At 40.7% G+C, this 19739-nt stretch overlaps 1 long non-coding RNA gene across 1 annotated transcript; it reads left to right on the top strand.

Moving 5' to 3' along the window:
* The first annotated feature begins 9702 nt into the window (after nt 1-9702).
* LOC139698329 (uncharacterized) lies at nt 9703-10821 on the top strand. Its single transcript, XR_011702890.1, has 2 exons — nt 9703-9896; nt 10172-10821. It is a non-coding gene; the product is annotated as an uncharacterized lncRNA (long non-coding RNA).
* The last annotated feature ends 8918 nt before the right edge of the window (nt 10822-19739 follow it).

The raw sequence follows: 19739 nt of genomic DNA, 5'->3' as shown, positions 1-19739 counted from the left end.
ATTCTCTCTCACGTATTCCCGAGCTCTATACTCCTATGCCATGACTTTGTTTATGCATTTGATGCTACCCAAGCCTTTTACGTTGAATTTTTTAATAATGAATTGCAAAAGTGATAATAAAAAACAGCCAATTTCTAAGCGAACGAATATCCAACCAGGCAGGTTAAATGCTGAATTTACAATCCGTCACATGAGTGCAGTGATCTGTCGTATCTCCTTAAGTGATTGGCATAATTGACCGTTGCACCCTCTCCAATCGTCGCCACCTAGGGGTCTATTTTAGCTCCGGATTTTTTCATTCGAGTTGTTCCATAGCTTCAGTTGTTCAATCAAATGAAAAAAGTGTAGCAAACTGTTGATGCTAATATTATGGAGGTTTCTTATTACCTTTCTCATCACAGTACAATAGCCGTTGAGTAATTTTCACTAGATCGTCAATGAAATAGAGTGTTGGTGCACGGTGGGCTCCACCTTCGCCAATATGAAAGAATGACTCGTGCCCTCTTGCCGCACGCTATCAGCGGCGGGACTTTCACTGGACTCACTCTGGATATTATTTGGTTCGGATATCCAGACTCCGGATATTATTTGGTTGGACGAAAATACTACCCCGCATATTTTGTGCATCTTGATTTTGAGTGGTCACTGAAGGTTTTCGGAATTTCTGAACCAAGCATAAAGCAATTTGTGGGAAAATTAAGGCATCTCTTGGTTTCTTAATTTTTTGAAGTTGAGCTTACTGTTATTGGAAGAATCAAACAATATCTTCTTGATTGCGCACTGCTTTTGATGAGTCCATTTCCTTATTTTCGGTAACTTATCCGCTGTGATTATCAGCAGGCTACCGAAGAGAATAAATGAACTGTAACGGTAACGTAAATCCCATGCACGCTCCGCACAGCCCGCCCTTCACTTCCATCAATTAAGAGAGAGAGCCTTTCCTAGTATCCGCGTTACCCTTGAATGACTAATATGCATCCAGAGATTGATTATTGGTGCGAAATAAAAGGAATGCCGCTTCAGGTTGAAATGTACAGAATTTTCATAGTGAATAGTATATTATCTTCGTAATGTGATGGGCATTGAGTCACGAATCCGCTGTGGAGAAGTTTTCAAGATTTAACCTGATTGTAGGGCTTTTTGAGAGGTGAAACGTAAGGCCAAGTAATGGCTTCTGGTGCACACGTTTTTGCAACAGCGAGTAGTTTATTTTAATAAAAATCATCAAAGGACAAATGATTTACCCAAATTTGACTCGTTACTATTCACCATTATTGATGCCAACTAGGTGATTACTTTTTCAGAGTGGAAGTTCGTGATTTTTTAAAATGAATACGTCTTCAGGTAAGTTTAATTTTGAGTTTTGTCTTGTACCCTTCTTACAAGTACCCTTTGGTAATAAAATGAAATAATTAATTTAGTAAACTTCCGCGAAATATTCAGACCCTTACTTGGAATGGATTTAAGAATGTAAAATTTCCATTAGGGGCAACATCCGGGCAGATGCTATGGTTCGTATCTTGCATCGATATTCCGCAAAGGGATCGCTTCTGCCAGGCAATTCTTAGGACTGCCTGGTCATGGTCAAACTAGAAAATCATAGAGTCTACCGAAACTATGTATACTCTTCATCTTTTTCTAGGATTGTACTTGCATCACGACGGATAGCTAATTGTGCTGTAGTCATTGTGATAGTTTTCATTCTGCGCTGTGCCCCATTGCATCGCATCCCAATCATTGCCTCCTGTATTTGCATTTGGCAACAAAGAGTTTTGTGTCAATGCATACCGTGTTTCCCGGAGCGTGTTCCGGTCACCCTTCCTTTTCCTTATCGACACCAAAAGCCATGGGCTATTCAGAAATGGGTGTCTTCTTAAGTTTTAATTGAAAATTAATATTTTGTGTGATGTTATAGTTTGATATTCTTTTCTGTATCATTTGAGTTTATTTACTTTTAGGAAAGATTTTTAAAATTTTGATTACTTAATTGAAATCTAGTGGGAACAACTTGGAATCAAGAGCGACTGAGAATAATTTAGAAGCTTGCTTTTCGGGAAGTTTGTCGTCAAGGAAGTGACGGGGTGGGGGAGACAGCAATTCGTTGATTCTTTTTATGGTTCTTTATCGTTGGCTTTCGAGGTGGCTCAATAGTCCGACAGGAGACTCCACCTGCTTTGCTCCGAATGAAGTGCGTTTTGTCTCGTGGCGTAAACATGCGTAGTCTTACTCCTGAGCCACCACCAAGCAAAAATATTTCGTTTAATAAAATATCTGGTGACCTATTTTGAAAGTTCTACGTAGCTATATGCCCACAAAAACATAATTTAAAAACGGTATTCAAATTGACGAAGCTTGACATGTCTACAATTAGATGACAAATAGATCCAGTTCGAATCCTAAGGTATGGTTTCTGCGCTGAAAAATTCTCAAATTTCAGAAGCATTCCGATGAATGAGTTTGAATGAAAATAATTGATATCTACGATAAATAGACTTGCAAGACTGGTATTAATTGAGATGGGAAGAAAGTCGAGATTATTGGATATTTAGCTAATTTATATCGGAGTGAGAAGAGTTTTTGCATGGGGTAGCCGTGGTATTGTGCAGTTAAGTGGGCAGTTCTGTTATAAACAGAGCAGATGAGCAATGCAATCTTATTAGTGGAAAAAGAAAGAGAGACAAAACCTAGAGGGGTAATCCAGGTATATTCGCCGTCAAGTAGTCCCAGGTAAGAATTAGGCAATTTATGACATAATTTAAAATTCATAATTGGAGGCGTCCTGGAAGGGAACACCTAAAATGTGTGATTAATTGGAATGAAGTTTGAGGTGAAATCAGATAGGTGGGTGAGTAATACGACTGGGGAACGAAGAATGACCGTGGGGAGAACAACATCGGTTTTTGCAGGTGTATGTGTTAGGAAGGATTTGATAGTAAGGAACATTGTTTCAAACGCCATCACGGGCGTAGAAGGATATACAAAAAGTTAAATAATGTTTCTACATAGATTAAGAAACATCGCTATCAATGCGCGCAGCTTCCGGGGGAGGGGGGCAGATACAGACTCTAATAATCATTTAGAGATTATGAAACGCAGAAGAAAATTGAAAATCACTACGGGTTGGAGATTGCGGCATTGGATTTTAAGTGCTTCAATGGGAATCAAAAACAAATAATATTCATAAGAACTTAGCAAAAATCTAACTCAAGATAAGAAGATGGAACTAATAAAGGAATGACAAAACCTATAAAGTAAATAATAGGAACGTTAAGCATTAAAAAAATTTGGAGACCCCTATTTGAGGAGAAGCAATAAGGGCGATAAAAGAGAGAAAGAAACAAGCGAACTTGAAAACAAATCAGGGGAGTCAAATGTACAGAGAACTAAACGGTAGAGGCAGAGAAAGGGAGAAGGAAGAGATATAGTTTTCCGTTATTGCTATTTAACTAGTATAATTACGGCTGAAATTTAAGAGTGGCCTGGGAAGCGACAGTTGTGAGAATTAAAGCGGATAGTTCGCTAATTAGGTTGGTGTTGCAGATGATGAAGCAGTATTAATTTTGATTGGATTAGTTATGATTGGATTTATTGTTGCATGAATAATAGGATCAATAATGCTGGATCACCTGGCGGAATATGCAGTCAAGAAGCGCTATAATTATATAGGAACATATATATACATATACAGGGTTCGTCCGGAAAATAAGTGTACTGACTCCTGGGCTGGGCGCACCGCTCCAGGCGCGCCCAGCACCGCTCTGACGGGCTGCGATTGGAGGGGGTAAGTTGGCAAGCGACGCTGAAAAAGGCAGTCGGCTCTGAGCTGCGGTGTAGTGAGGAGCTCTGTTAACGCGAACCTCCACGCTTCGACCCACGTCACGGAACGCGATGCCGAAGTTTTTGGAGCAGCGTTATTCCATCAAATTTGCGGTAAAGCTTGGGAAATCGTCTACCGAAACTGTCGGTACGATTAACCAGGCTTACGGGGAGTCAGCCATGTCCAGAAACATGATCTTTCGGTGGCACAAGATGTTCGTGGAGGGCAGAGAAGAGGTCGACGACGAGTCTTCGAGAGGTTCCCGATGATGCCTTCGCGGGAGCGTTCCAGGAATGGGAACGCCGCTGGAACAAGTGTATCGACTCACAAGGGTCCTATTTTGAGGAATATTAGCTTAAGATATGTAAAAGTGTAATAAATTTTTTTTCCTGAGCTCAGTACACTTATTTTTCGGACGAACCCTGTATATCGATTATACGGAAACACTCACACGAGCAATATAATAATGGGACGGCACAATAGAAAACAAATAAAATAGTAACATTTAAATGGACCCTCACACAGTAAGTTGTTTGAGCTTTCGGACTTCTCCGAGGCCTTCTTCAAGTAAGACAGTCTTACATGAAGATGGCCTCGGAGAAGGCCGAAAGCTCAAACATTTTAGCGTGTGAGTGTCTTTTTAAATGATACTATTTTATTTGTTTTCTATTGTGCCGTCCCATTATATATATGTATATATATATATATATACACACGAGGGTCATCCGGAAAGTAGTACCCGTTCGTGCCGCATGAAGTGCTGACAACGCGAGTAGCCGCTGGACGAGGTCAGATAGCTTCAGTGGCTTGTCTGCCTTCTCTGAGCCAAGTTGCGTGCCGCTAGCATTGCCTGTGTTGTTTTTGTGATTGTTTACAATGTTTAAAAAAATTGAGAACGCCGCCAGTTGTGAAGTGAGGGCAGTGATTAAATTCCTCAATGCAAGAAACGTTCGCCCATGTGATATTCATCGCCAATTAAAGGAGGTGTATGGAGACAATGTAATGGACGAGTCGTCTGTTCGGCGGTGGTGTCGCAACTTCAACATGGGGAGGGGGAACACACACGACGATGAGCGTTCGGAGAGACCGTCTGTCATTACAGACCAACTGGTGAGCTCAGTTGACGAATTCGTGAGGAACGATCGGCGCGTCACAATTGATGACATCTGTGAGCATTTTCCCAATGTTTCTCGAACAATTGTTCATGAAATTGTTAAACACCATCTGCATTATGCAAAAATTTGTGCAAGATGGGTCCCTCGCGTATCTCAATGAGCTGGCGGCGAAGGACTATGCAGCAGGAATACAGAAACTTGTCACACGTTATGACAAATGCCTTAATTTGCTTGGAGATTATGTTGAGAAGTAGTTTAAAGTATCCTCTTTCAAATAAAATTTTTTATGTTTGTTAATATTTACTTTTGTGTCTTTATTTCACGAACGGGTACTACTTTCCGGATGACCCTCGTGTATATATATATATATATATATAATGTGCACATACACACATTTACACACTCATCTCCTCAATAATTCCTAACTAAGAAAGAAATGCCCTCCATCGTTATCCTTTACTCTACCCCGTTAGAATTGAATTTGAAATTGAATAATTATGCGGTCGCGGATATGGAGGTAACATGAACAGAAAACTCGACCGTGATTTAGAACTTAAATTATTACGAAAACCCCATTTTGAAATTCTTAGAGGAACGAAAATATCATTTTTAATTTCTTTTATGCATATAGGGGAGGGGTATGCATATGCATACCCCTCCCTGGACTAAAACCTTGACGTGGCGGAAGAACTTGTGCGTTCCGATGATCCCTAGAGCTGTGCTGGCGGGAGTAATAATAATTGCTCCTGTTAGGGTCACCCATGCCAGATAGGTCGAAGGTTAGGAGCCAGACGAAAGGTAGTACACGCAGCGTCTGTTCCTCAGTGAGACGGCTGCAAAGGCGTCTGACCCCAGTGGGGCGGCAATTGAGTTATTGTGTCACCTTAAAAACACTATTGACGAAGGCAACGGGAAACCACCTCAATCTTCATCCACAAGATAAAATATGATGGACAATATAGAGATTTTGAATCCTGGAAACTACGGGGCTCGGCCAAATCGGCCGCGTGTCGTGCCCGGCAGCGGGAGAGGCAATGCCTCCGTAGTGGTTTCTTCACGATACCCTTGCAAAGGAAATTCGACAGCAGCAGGACAGAAGACGCAGGAGAAGAATACCAAATTATTTAGAATAGGAATGTGGAATATTAGGACTATGATGAGACGAGGGAAATCAGAGAATATTAAGCGAAAGATGGCAAAGGGAAATATAGATATTTTAGGTCTATGCGAGGTGAGACGGAAGGATAGCGGGGATTACTGGAGTGATAATTATGGAATAATATATAGCGGCGGGGACGAGAGACAACAGGGGGTTACCATTGTATTAAATAAAGAGGTAGGAAGAAGGGTAGTCAAAATAGAACAGGTATCAGACAGAATATTACTAGTAGAAATAAAAGCAGAACCGACGAACTTGGTTATTATTCAGGTATACATGCCACTGAGAAACCATAAGGAAGAAGAGGAAGATAGGATGTAAGATCAGTTAGAGGACATAAACGCGTTTGTTCCTCCAGGGAAATATTTGATAGTGATGGGGGATTGGAATGCGACGGTAGGCGAAGGAAGAGATGATGATAAGGTGGGGAACTACGGTTTAGGCACGAGGAATGACCGTGGGGAAAAAGCAGTTGAGTTCTCCAGGAGACAGGAGTTCGTCATCACCAACACTTGGTTTAGACACCACAAAAGACGCAGGTATACATGGGAAATGCCAGGTGACTCAGAAAGGTATCAGCTAGATTATATTCTGGTTAGGCACAGGTTTTAGAATAGTGTGATAAATTCGCACAGCTTCCCGGGAGCGGATACGGACTCTGGCCACAATTTAGTTGTTATGGTAAATTATTGATATCCACAGCTCTGGGTAAAATACGAGGTCTGTTCAAAAAGTATCGCGACTTTTGTGTTTTTTCAAAAATTATTTATTCATGAATATCCATTTTGTACTCCTCAAAGTAACCCCCATTAGATATTATACACTTGTTCCAACGTTTTTTCCAATCCTCGAAGCACTGCAAAACATCATTTTTGTGATCTTCCTCCGCTTCTTCTTCGATGCAGTCTTTATCTCGTCAATCGTAGCGTAGCGTCGTTCTTTCATGGGCGTCTTCAGTTTTGGGAAAAAGAAAAAGTCACTGGGTGCCAGATATGGGAAATACGGTGGCTGAAGCATCATTAGTTTATTGTTTTTAGCCAAAACTCGCGCACAAGTAACGATGTGTGAGCAGGATTATTTCCATGGTGCAAAAGTCAATTTCTGTTCTTCCACAAATCCGGGCGTTTGTGGCGGATTGCTTCGCGCAAATTGCGCATGACTTGCAGGTAATATTCCTTATTTACCGTTCCACCCTGTGGCAACAACTCATGATGAACCACGCCCCTGCAATCGAAGAAAACTGTAAGCAAACTGTCGCATTCCACCGAACTTGGCGCGCTTTTTTCGTTCTTGCTGCTCGTGCTGCAGCTTCCATTGGGATGAATGAGCTTTCGTTTCCACGTCATAACCATAAACCCATGATTCGTCACCAGTTATGACCCTCTGGAGCAAATCTGGGTCGGATTGCTATTGAGATGTTGGACTCTGTCCAACACTTCAATAGCAATGTTGATGCGTTGCTGTTTTTGGTCGAAAATGAGCAATTGTGGTACGATTTTCGCGACGACCCGTGCCATGCCCAAATAATTGGTAAAAATCGAAGACAAGCCAAAACACGTCCAAGCAAAACAGCTGTCCACAATTAACTGAACATTCAAAATGGCCGAACTTTTCGGCATAAGTACCAATATAACGTCACAAAAAAATCGAAAATCAAATATACGTAACCCGTGAAAATTAAAAAATACGCGATACTTTTTGAACAGACCTCGTAAACAATTTAAACATCCAAAGGACATGGCTTTCGAAAAGTATTATTGCGAGGAGTGTTCACGTAAGAGTGGTCATAATATTTTTCAAATTATTATTGGTGAAACTTTAATCGTTTGTTATATTTTTAGCTTAATTTGTCATGTGTTTGTCACAAGTTTCACTTATTTGACCTCAGTGTTAGTTCAGCGGGAGCCGCTGAGAGTTGAAACGGGTTCAGTTCACCTACGCCTGCTTCCGATGATGAAGAACGCTTTCCTTCGGGGACCAGGAAAGGGTGACATGGTATAGGAAGGAATACACCTCAAATTGATTTTGTGAGATAATCGTGTTTTCGCCGGGGCTTACGGGCAATCCACCGCACGCAACCACGTCTCAATAGCAATTATTTACTTCCGTAAGTTCAGTAACTGGAGCTCTGGGTACATCTTTCTGTGAAATTGTATGAATCATGTGTTTAAACCTTTTATACAATCTTATGGCTTTGCTTTGGGCTAAGTGTGCCAAGTAGAGCATTATGCAACCTGCAGATGATTATTTGATCAAGCGAAACTCAAATATCAATTCTGGGTCGCGTGTTACCGCCATCGTTGCCATAGGCGAGCTGAACTTGTTTCAATTTGAAACGGCTGCGGCTGACGCAATAATGGAGTCAAATTAACATCAACGAACATGTACATGGAGTCAAGAAAACATGTACCTCATATAAGTAGCACATTAAACTCACAATATTTTTTTTTTAAGGTAATCTACCGGTTAAGGTAGGTTTTCGGATGGACACAACTACGAAACAAATATTTTATTACTCCTAACAAAACACAAAATCCATCATCCTACTCTAGATCAGGTCCCTCTTCATCTCTGAGTACTTTCTTCCTCCCTTCATCCCGTCCAACATCCCTATCCTGTTCCTTCCCTTTCCTCTTTTGCCCAACATTCTACCCTCTATCACAGTCTTCAACATCCCACTGCCGGTCAACACCCCCTTCATCCACTTTTCCTGCCTCCATAGGATTGCTCCCAACAAACCCCTCTCTTCACCCACCATACCAAGTACTTCCTCATTTGTTTTCTTGTCTGTCCATTTCACCTTCTCCATTCTTCTCCACACCCACATTTCAAAAGCCTCCAATCTACGTCTATCCTCCTGCTTCAATGACCACGTTTCCGCGCCGTACATAGCTACGCTCCATATCAAAGTTTTTACGAGTCTTTTCTTAACATCCTTACTCAAAGTCCCCGTCATCAACTCCCTCCTCCTTGTGAAAGCCTCTTTGCCTAGCGCAATTCTTCTCCTTACGTCCCTACTACTTTGACCGTGTTGGTCCAAAACACTACCGAGATACGTAAACTGTTCTACCTGCTCTAGTTTTTGCCCTCCTATTTTAATGTTAAGCTTGGCCTTTTTCTTTCTAGAGAATCGCATGACCTTTGTTTTATTAATATTGATTCTCATCCCATACCTGTCGCACTGAATTTCCAATTCACTCAGACACTAAAATTGAATTTGTGTGCGACAGATTTTGCGAATAAAAAATTTCATGATCGCTCTTTATTTAGCAGCCCATTTCAGTATTGTTGCATTGCGTAGACATGAGGAGAATATGATAAAAGAATATTTATGGGTAATATGAATCGCATGAAAGACCATTGCGTAGTTTTCCGTGGGTTTTGGTTCCAATTGCTCTAATAGATGAGGCTAGTGTAACATACAATGTAGCCACCGGAACATCCAATAGAAATCCACGCCCGTTTTGAGATTCGAACCCATACCCTTTATGATGTCATCCCCGTGCATTACCCTCCTGACTATATTAAATTACAACTTGGCATCTAGTGAATACACTCTGCTCTTTACTAGCATAACATTCTCTCCTTTAGAACTGCGGGTGTGTCCCGGGTCGGGTACGAATTCCATCAAAAAAGGTAAAGTTGGGATCGTGCATACCATGTCGACTGTCGATGACTTCATTGGCATATGAAGGTGCTCAAAGACATCCCCAGGAATCAAACCTGGGCGCTCTGGTCCCTAAGTCTGGTCACTCTCTCTCTCTGTCTGCCCACTGGAGTGCCACATCCGCAAAAACTTGTACCTGTAAGTACATAATTAATAAAAGTGCATCTGTCCGTCACCAGTTGTTCTATAATCGTAAGTGGAGTCGGAGAACATGATTTCAGATCAGAATTTCGGACTTCTTGATAGAGATTATGAACATTTTTCGCCTGATTTTCTTTTTACAATTCTATAATTTTTGCCTGCCCCTCAATCAAACTAAAAGTTTGCCACTAAGTTTCCCTTGATGCATTTCCTCTATTTGAAATTACATGACGGTTTAATTTCATCGCTGAGCAATTTCATTTGTCATTTAGCTTCCAGGTACGTGGACATTGGTGTTCGGGCTGTGTTTTATGGTGATGGTGGTGTCTGCCGGCATATTTCTTATATTTGGAAGTGGGACAGAACAGCAGTGGAATGAACCAGAAGCACCGATTGTCACTCTACTTACATTTGAACAAGCCAACAGCAACGACCTCAACAATCAACAACACGAGCTTCATCAATCAAATCAAAATTTGGAAGTGATTGAACAAATGAATAGAAAAAATCAAGTGTTTACCACGTAATGCAACCCTGAAAACACCTACATGGTTACAGCCATCTGTGAAGACCTTGGTCTTATTTGGTAGCGACATTTATTGAGTAGAAACTCCCATTGCTTTGCAAAATACCAAAGCATTTATTGTTTAAAAGTTAAGTGGTAATTATATCGGCAGTGGGAAGAAATTATTATCGAGGGGAAATAAACAATTACAGTCGTGTCACACAGGTTGGTTGCTAAATTCTGTATTTTGGTACGGCAGACTCAAACCTGTGTTTCAAAATGTTGTAATCCCCTCATTGCTTTTATGTGGAGGTGCAAGATAAACTGAAATGAACAAAGTGAGCAATACATGTCACAACTGGTACGTCTGTAATGCTGTCATAGAAAAAATAATAAATATTTCAAGTAAAATTTTAACTAATGGTATTTTATTGACACCTTTTCAACAATCTATTAGTTGCGGAATCTGTAAATAGCCAATCTGACAACTAGCAAAGCAGCCTTTTAACGCCTCCACAATCAGTCTTATTGACATTCACATCATTGAAGAGTTACGGATCATCGTTCCTTGGATAACAGTATAGGGTGTGGCTTTCCCTCATTAGCTCTCTCTGTAAGATGAAAAAATGTGGTTGATATTTTATAGGGAAATGGGAGTGTATTTTAAAATAAGAATGCTGTAATTAATTTTAATGGGCTCAGTAAAGAAAGATCAACCCGAAAACATGCCTATTTCTGTAAATCACGCTAATAGTTAGGATCTTAATCATAAAATTTCGATGACCAATAATAACATAGTGCACATATCAAAATGTGAGTTGATTCCCGAGAGTGAAATGACAAAAACTGTTGTTGAACGTTTAAAAAAATCTTTTGCGACAGAGGTTAAATAATCTTATTTTTTATCGCGATCCATCAGTTTTTTACATCTCGTTCCAAGGACTCCGGAAGGCCATGAAAATTAAAATTATTGAAATACTACTACTTCGCCTTTCAATCGATTTGTCGTCTCTAATTTGAGGGACAATCCATTCGCGCAAAATAGGTATATTCGAGTGACGAGCAATTGGAATTATTTTCATAGAAAGCTCGTGTTTTAAATGTAACTTACAAAGTCAATAAATCAATCAACCCAATGAAGTTATTCCTCCTATTATGAAGTTAGATTTCGGTTTGTTCCTATAGACTATTTCTCTCTAAGTAGCGTTGGAACTTCCTCTTTTTTCTACATTTTTCCTTTCTTCATTTCTTCGTAACTTCAGCCTGCTTTATGCTGTCTAAAAAGCTTGAAGCAATTCTTTCTTACTTTCGCCCCGCTTATCCAAAGTTCTCCTTACTATTATACCCTTCAGCCTAACACTATATCTCAATGTTTCCTTCGTCCATTTTTCCTTGATTTTTTCGGATTTTCCCCAAAAAGACTTCCCCTCGTCGCCCACTCTGCCGTGAACCTCGGCATATGTCTTCCTCCCTGTGCAACTTATATGTCCTCCATTCGTCGCCACACCCACATATCTAAAACCATGCTCATCCCCTGGCCTTAAAAATCAACTCGTACATCCATAAAACACTGCTCCCCATATTAAAGTCTTTGCTAATCTTTTTTTCACATCTTTACTCAGTGTAGGTGTTATCAATGCTCTTTTTCTTGCTAGTTCCTCTTTTGCTAAATCAATTCTGCTCCTATGCCCCAATGGCAATGCACATTTTCCTCTAAAATTATCCCCTGATACATTAAATACTCTTATGGCTACAACTTATTCCCTCCTATTTCAACACATAACTTGGATTTCCTACTTCTCGAAAACCTCATTACTTTTGTTTTCTTGTTGTTAATATTCATTCCAGTCATCTCGATTTTTTTCCTGCTTAGCACCCAATAATAACTGTAATCCGTAAGCTGTCCGACTCACTATTGCTTGATCATCCGCAAACTTAACTGACTTAATCGTCTCGCCGCCCACTGTTATTCCCTGCTCCAGCCCTCTTCCAGACCACCCTTCACATTTCCTCGGCATTCATGCGGAAAAGCACCGTCGATGACTCCGCAACTCCCCTGAAACCACTGCCCATCATGTTCTTCCTTCTCTACCCTTACCTGTGCCATCTCATTTGTGCACACGTCTCGAATAAGTCGCCCTTCATATGACACCATCAACCAAGTGACCACCTCACTGAGGAACAAATGCTGCGCCAACTGCTTTTTGTTTGGTTCCTGCCCTTCGACCTGTCTGGCATAGGTGGCCCTACCAGGAGCAAACATCATTGCTCCCGCCAGCACAGCAACTGAACGTTCATGTCCTTCCACCACGTCATGGTCGTAGTTCGTGGGAGGGAACTTGCCAAGTTATACACATACAGTCGTTCTGCTACGTCCTAGTTATGCACATACAGTCGTTCTGCTCGTATTTCCTATTATTTTGATAAGCCACTCACTTTTGGTTGACTTATTCCTAGCAAATAAACTAACTATATATGTTTTCTTCACTCCAGAGAGCTTGCCTTTTGATAAGGAGGAAGATGTTATTGCAATGAGCCCAACAGGGGTCTAAATTAAAAGCTCTGTGTACAGGTGTTGACATGGGTAGTTACCTCCGGCGAGTTGACAGTGACAAGATATCAAGGATAAAATTTCGGAAGTTGCCTCTCCTCCCTTCCAACCTGCCGAGTGAATGATTCAAATGCCCAAATGAGCCGTCGTGAAAAAGCATTACTTTTCAATTATTAATCTTGAACGGATTAATTCCTTAGGAGTCTAGGTGCAGTAATTTAAGTAAATATGACCCAAAGCTTTCCACTGTTTTCCTTCCAGACCCTCCGAGACTATCCCATTCCAATCTCTCTTTAGATTTTTCATTTCTCTTTTTAGAGGTTTCCTTACTTCTGAGACATGATGATATGCATCTTCCATTTTTTCCATATCATAATCTGTTTTATGCTCGTTATATCATTGTTGTGTTTTTGGGTTCCCCCATTTTATTTATCGTTTTATTCTTTTGAGAATTACAGAAAGCTTACTTGGCAAATGCTACCTCAAAACTTTTCCTTTTCTCTCATCATTCCAATGGAACCCGTGTAAATAATCTTTTACCTTCCTCTTCAAGTATCCTCCACCAAACCATTCTCTCTCACGTATTCCCGAGCTCTATACTCCTATGCCATGACTTTGTTTATGCATTTGATGCTACCCAAGCCTTTTACGTTGAATTTTTTAATAATGAATTGCAAAAGTGATAATAAAAAACAGCCAATTTCTAAGCGAACGAATATCCAACCAGGCAGGTTAAATGCTGAATTTACAATCCGTCACATGAGTGCAGTGATCTGTCGTATCTCCTTAAGTGATTGGCATAATTGACCGTTGCACCCTCTCCAATCGTCGCCACCTAGGGGTCTATTTTAGCTCCGGATTTTTTCATTCGAGTTGTTCCATAGCTTCAGTTGTTCAATCAAATGAAAAAAGTGTAGCAAACTGTTGATGCTAATATTATGGAGGTTTCTTATTACCTTTCTCATCACAGTACAATAGCCGTTGAGTAATTTTCACTAGATCGTCAATGAAATAGAGTGTTGGTGCACGGTGGGCTCCACCTTCGCCAATATGAAAGAATGACTCGTGCCCTCTTGCCGCACGCTATCAGCGGCGGGACTTTCACTGGACTCACTCTGGATATTATTTGGTTCGGATATCCAGACTCCGGATATTATTTGGTTGGACGAAAATACTACCCCGCATATTTTGTGCATCTTGATTTTGAGTGGTCACTGAAGGTTTTCGGAATTTCTGAACCAAGCATAAAGCAATTTGTGGGAAAATTAAGGCATCTCTTGGTTTCTTAATTTTTTGAAGTTGAGCTTACTGTTATTGGAAGAATCAAACAATATCTTCTTGATTGCGCACTGCTTTTGATGAGTCCATTTCCTTATTTTCGGTAACTTATCCGCTGTGATTATCAGCAGGCTACCGAAGAGAATAAATGAACTGTAACGGTAACGTAAATCCCATGCACGCTCCGCACAGCCCGCCCTTCACTTCCATCAATTAAGAGAGAGAGCCTTTCCTAGTATCCGCGTTACCCTTGAATGACTAATATGCATCCAGAGATTGATTATTGGTGCGAAATAAAAGGAATGCCGCTTCAGGTTGAAATGTACAGAATTTTCATAGTGAATAGTATATTATCTTCGTAATGTGATGGGCATTGAGTCACGAATCCGCTGTGGAGAAGTTTTCAAGATTTAACCTGATTGTAGGGCTTTTTGAGAGGTGAAACGTAAGGCCAAGTAATGGCTTCTGGTGCACACGTTTTTGCAACAGCGAGTAGTTTATTTTAATAAAAATCATCAAAGGACAAATGATTTACCCAAATTTGACTCGTTACTATTCACCATTATTGATGCCAACTAGGTGATTACTTTTTCAGAGTGGAAGTTCGTGATTTTTTAAAATGAATACGTCTTCAGGTAAGTTTAATTTTGAGTTTTGTCTTGTACCCTTCTTACAAGTACCCTTTGGTAATAAAATGAAATAATTAATTTAGTAAACTTCCGCGAAATATTCAGACCCTTACTTGGAATGGATTTAAGAATGTAAAATTTCCATTAGGGGCAACATCCGGGCAGATGCTATGGTTCGTATCTTGCATCGATATTCCGCAAAGGGATCGATTCTGCCAGGCAATTCTTAGGACTGCCTGGTCATGGTCAAACTAGAAAATCATAGAGTCTACCGAAACTATGTATACTCTTCATCTTTTTCTAGGATTGTACTTGCATCACGACGGATAGCTAATTGTGCTGTAGTCATTGTGATAGTTTTCATTCTGCGCTGTGCCCCATTGCATCGCATCCCAATCATTGCCTCCTGTATTTGCATTTGGCAACAAAGAGTTTTGTGTCAATGCATACCGTGTTTCCCGGAGCGTGTTCCGGTCACCCTTCCTTTTCCTTATCGACACCAAAAGCCATGGGCTATTCAGAAATGGGTGTCTTCTTAAGTTTTAATTGAAAATTAATATTTTGTGTGATGTTATAGTTTGATATTCTTTTCTGTATCATTTGAGTTTATTTACTTTTAGGAAAGATTTTTAAAATTTTGATTACTTAATTGAAATCTAGTGGGAACAACTTGGAATCAAGAGCGACTGAGAATAATTTAGAAGCTTGCTTTTCGGGAAGTTTGTCGTCAAGGAAGTGACGGGGTGGGGGAGACAGCAATTCGTTGATTCTTTTTATGGTTCTTTATCGTTGGCTTTCGAGGTGGCTCAATAGTCCGACAGGAGACTCCACCTGCTTTGCTCCGAATGAAGTGCGTTTTGTCTCGTGGCGTAAACATGCGTAGTCTTACTCCTGAGCCACCACCAAGCAAAAATATTTCGTTTAATAAAATATCTGGTGACCTATTTTGAAAGTTCTACGTAGCTATATGCCCACAAAAACATAATTTAAAAACGGTATTCAAATTGACGAAGCTTGACATGTCTACAATTAGATGACAAATAGATCCAGTTCGAATCCTAAGGTATGGTTTCTGCGCTGAAAAATTCTCAAATTTCAGAAGCATTCCGATGAATGAGTTTGAATGAAAATAATGGATATCTACGATAAATAGACTTGCAAGACTGGTATTAATTGAGATGGGAAGAAAGTCGAGATTATTGGATATTTAGCTAATTTATATCGGAGTGAGAAGAGTTTTTGCATGGGGTAGCCGTGGTATTGTGCAGTTAAGTGGGCAGTTCTGTTATAAACAGAGCAGATGAGCAATGCAATCTTATTAGTGGAAAAAGAAAGAGAGACAAAACCTAGAGGGGTAATCCAGGTATATTCGCCGTCAAGTAGTCCCAGGTAAGAATTAGGCAATTTATGACATAATTTAAAATTCATAATTGGAGGCGTCCTGGAAGGGAACACCTAAAATGTGTGATTAATTGGAATGAAGTTTGAGGTGAAATCAGATAGGTGGGTGAGTAATACGACTGGGGAACGAAGAATGACCGTGGGGAGAACAACATCGGTTTTTGCAGGTGTATGTGTTAGGAAGGATTTGATAGTAAGGAACATTGTTTCAAACGCCATCACGGGCGTAGAAGGATATACAAAAAGTTAAATAATGTTTCTACATAGATTAAGAAACATCGCTATCAATGCGCGCAGCTTCCGGGGGAGGGGGGCAGATACAGACTCTAATAATCATTTAGAGATTATGAAACGCAGAAGAAAATTGAAAATCACTACGGGTTGGAGATTGCGGCATTGGATTTTAAGTGCTTCAATGGGAATCAAAAACAAATAATATTCATAAGAACTTAGCAAAAATCTAACTCAAGATAAGAAGATGGAACTAATAAAGGAATGACAAAACCTATAAAGTAAATAATAGGAACGTTAAGCATTAAAAAAATTTGGAGACCCCTATTTGAGGAGAAGCAATAAGGGCGATAAAAGAGAGAAAGAAACAAGCGAACTTGAAAACAAATCAGGGGAGTCAAATGTACAGAGAACTAAACGGTAGAGGCAGAGAAAGGGAGAAGGAAGAGATATAGTTTTCCGTTATTGCTATTTAACTAGTATAATTACGGCTGAAATTTAAGAGTGGCCTGGGAAGCGACAGTTGTGAGAATTAAAGCGGATAGTTCGCTAATTAGGTTGGTGTTGCAGATGATGAAGCAGTATTAATTTTGATTGGATTAGTTATGATTGGATTTATTGTTGCATGAATAATAGGATCAATAATGCTGGATCACCTGGCGGAATATGCAGTCAAGAAGCGCTATAATTATATAGGAACATATATATACATATACAGGGTTCGTCCGGAAAATAAGTGTACTGACTCCTGGGCTGGGCGCACCGCTCCAGGCGCGCCCAGCACCGCTCTGACGGGCTGCGATTGGAGGGGGTAAGTTGGCAAGCGACGCTGAAAAAGGCAGTCGGCTCTGAGCTGCGGTGTAGTGAGGAGCTCTGTTAACGCGAACCTCCACGCTTCGACCCACGTCACGGAACGCGATGCCGAAGTTTTTGGAGCAGCGTTATTCCATCAAATTTGCGGTAAAGCTTGGGAAATCGTCTACCGAAACTGTCGGTACGATTAACCAGGCTTACGGGGAGTCAGCCATGTCCAGAAACATGATCTTTCGGTGGCACAAGATGTTCGTGGAGGGCAGAGAAGAGGTCGACGACGAGTCTTCGAGAGGTTCCCGATGATGCCTTCGCGGGAGCGTTCCAGGAATGGGAACGCCGCTGGAACAAGTGTATCGACTCACAAGGGTCCTATTTTGAGGAATATTAGCTTAAGATATGTAAAAGTGTAATAAATTTTTTTTCCTGAGCTCAGTACACTTATTTTTCGGACGAACCCTGTATATCGATTATACGGAAACACTCACACGAGCAATATAATAATGGGACGGCACAATAGAAAACAAATAAAATAGTAACATTTAAATGGACCCTCACACAGTAAGTTGTTTGAGCTTTCGGACTTCTCCGAGGCCTTCTTCAAGTAAGACAGTCTTACATGAAGATGGCCTCGGAGAAGGCCGAAAGCTCAAACATTTTAGCGTGTGAGTGTCTTTTTAAATGATACTATTTTATTTGTTTTCTATTGTGCCGTCCCATTATATATATGTATATATATATATATATACACACGAGGGTCATCCGGAAAGTAGTACCCGTTCGTGCCGCATGAAGTGCTGACAACGCGAGTAGCCGCTGGACGAGGTCAGATAGCTTCAGTGGCTTGTCTGCCTTCTCTGAGCCAAGTTGCGTGCCGCTAGCATTGCCTGTGTTGTTTTTGTGATTGTTTACAATGTTTAAAAAAATTGAGAACGCCGCCAGTTGTGAAGTGAGGGCAGTGATTAAATTCCTCAATGCAAGAAACGTTCGCCCATGTGATATTCATCGCCAATTAAAGGAGGTGTATGGAGACAATGTAATGGACGAGTCGTCTGTTCGGCGGTGGTGTCGCAACTTCAACATGGGGAGGGGGAACACACACGACGATGAGCGTTCGGAGAGACCGTCTGTCATTACAGACCAACTGGTGAGCTCAGTTGACGAATTCGTGAGGAACGATCGGCGCGTCACAATTGATGACATCTGTGAGCATTTTCCCAATGTTTCTCGAACAATTGTTCATGAAATTGTTAAACACCATCTGCATTATGCAAAAATTTGTGCAAGATGGGTCCCTCGCGTATCTCAATGAGCTGGCGGCGAAGGACTATGCAGCAGGAATACAGAAACTTGTCACACGTTATGACAAATGCCTTAATTTGCTTGGAGATTATGTTGAGAAGTAGTTTAAAGTATCCTCTTTCAAATAAAATTTTTTATGTTTGTTAATATTTACTTTTGTGTCTTTATTTCACGAACGGGTACTACTTTCCGGATGACCCTCGTGTATATATATATATATATATATATATAATGTGCACATACACACATTTACACACTCATCTCCTCAATAATTCCTAACTAAGAAAGAAATGCCCTCCATCGTTATCCTTTACTCTACCCCGTTAGAATTGAATTTGAAATTGAATAATTATGCGGTCGCGGATATGGAGGTAACATGAACAGAAAACTCGACCGTGATTTAGAACTTAAATTATTACGAAAACCCCATTTTGAAATTCTTAGAGGAACGAAAATATCATTTTTAATTTCTTTTATGCATATAGGGGAGGGGTATGCATATGCATACCCCTCCCTGGACTAAAACCTTGACGTGGCGGAAGAACTTGTGCGTTCCGATGATCCCTAGAGCTGTGCTGGCGGGAGTAATAATAATTGCTCCTGTTAGGGTCACCCATGCCAGATAGGTCGAAGGTTAGGAGCCAGACGAAAGGTAGTACACGCAGCGTCTGTTCCTCAGTGAGACGGCTGCAAAGGCGTCTGACCCCAGTGGGGCGGCAATTGAGTTATTGTGTCACCTTAAAAACACTATTGACGAAGGCAACGGGAAACCACCTCAATCTTCATCCACAAGATAAAATATGATGGACAATATAGAGATTTTGAATCCTGGAAACTACGGGGCTCGGCCAAATCGGCCGCGTGTCGTGCCCGGCAGCGGGAGAGGCAATGCCTCCGTAGTGGTTTCTTCACGATACCCTTGCAAAGGAAATTCGACAGCAGCAGGACAGAAGACGCAGGAGAAGAATACCAAATTATTTAGAATAGGAATGTGGAATATTAGGACTATGATGAGACGAGGGAAATCAGAGAATATTAAGCGAAAGATGGCAAAGGGAAATATAGATATTTTAGGTCTATGCGAGGTGAGACGGAAGGATAGCGGGGATTACTGGAGTGATAATTATGGAATA

This window comes from Hetaerina americana, unplaced genomic scaffold, assembly GCF_022747635.1.
Source record: "Hetaerina americana unplaced genomic scaffold, ioHetAmer1.1.p SCAF_82, whole genome shotgun sequence".
Lineage (NCBI taxonomy): Eukaryota > Metazoa > Arthropoda > Insecta > Odonata > Calopterygidae > Hetaerina > Hetaerina americana.
This window is presented reverse-complemented; position numbering and strand designations above follow the sequence as displayed.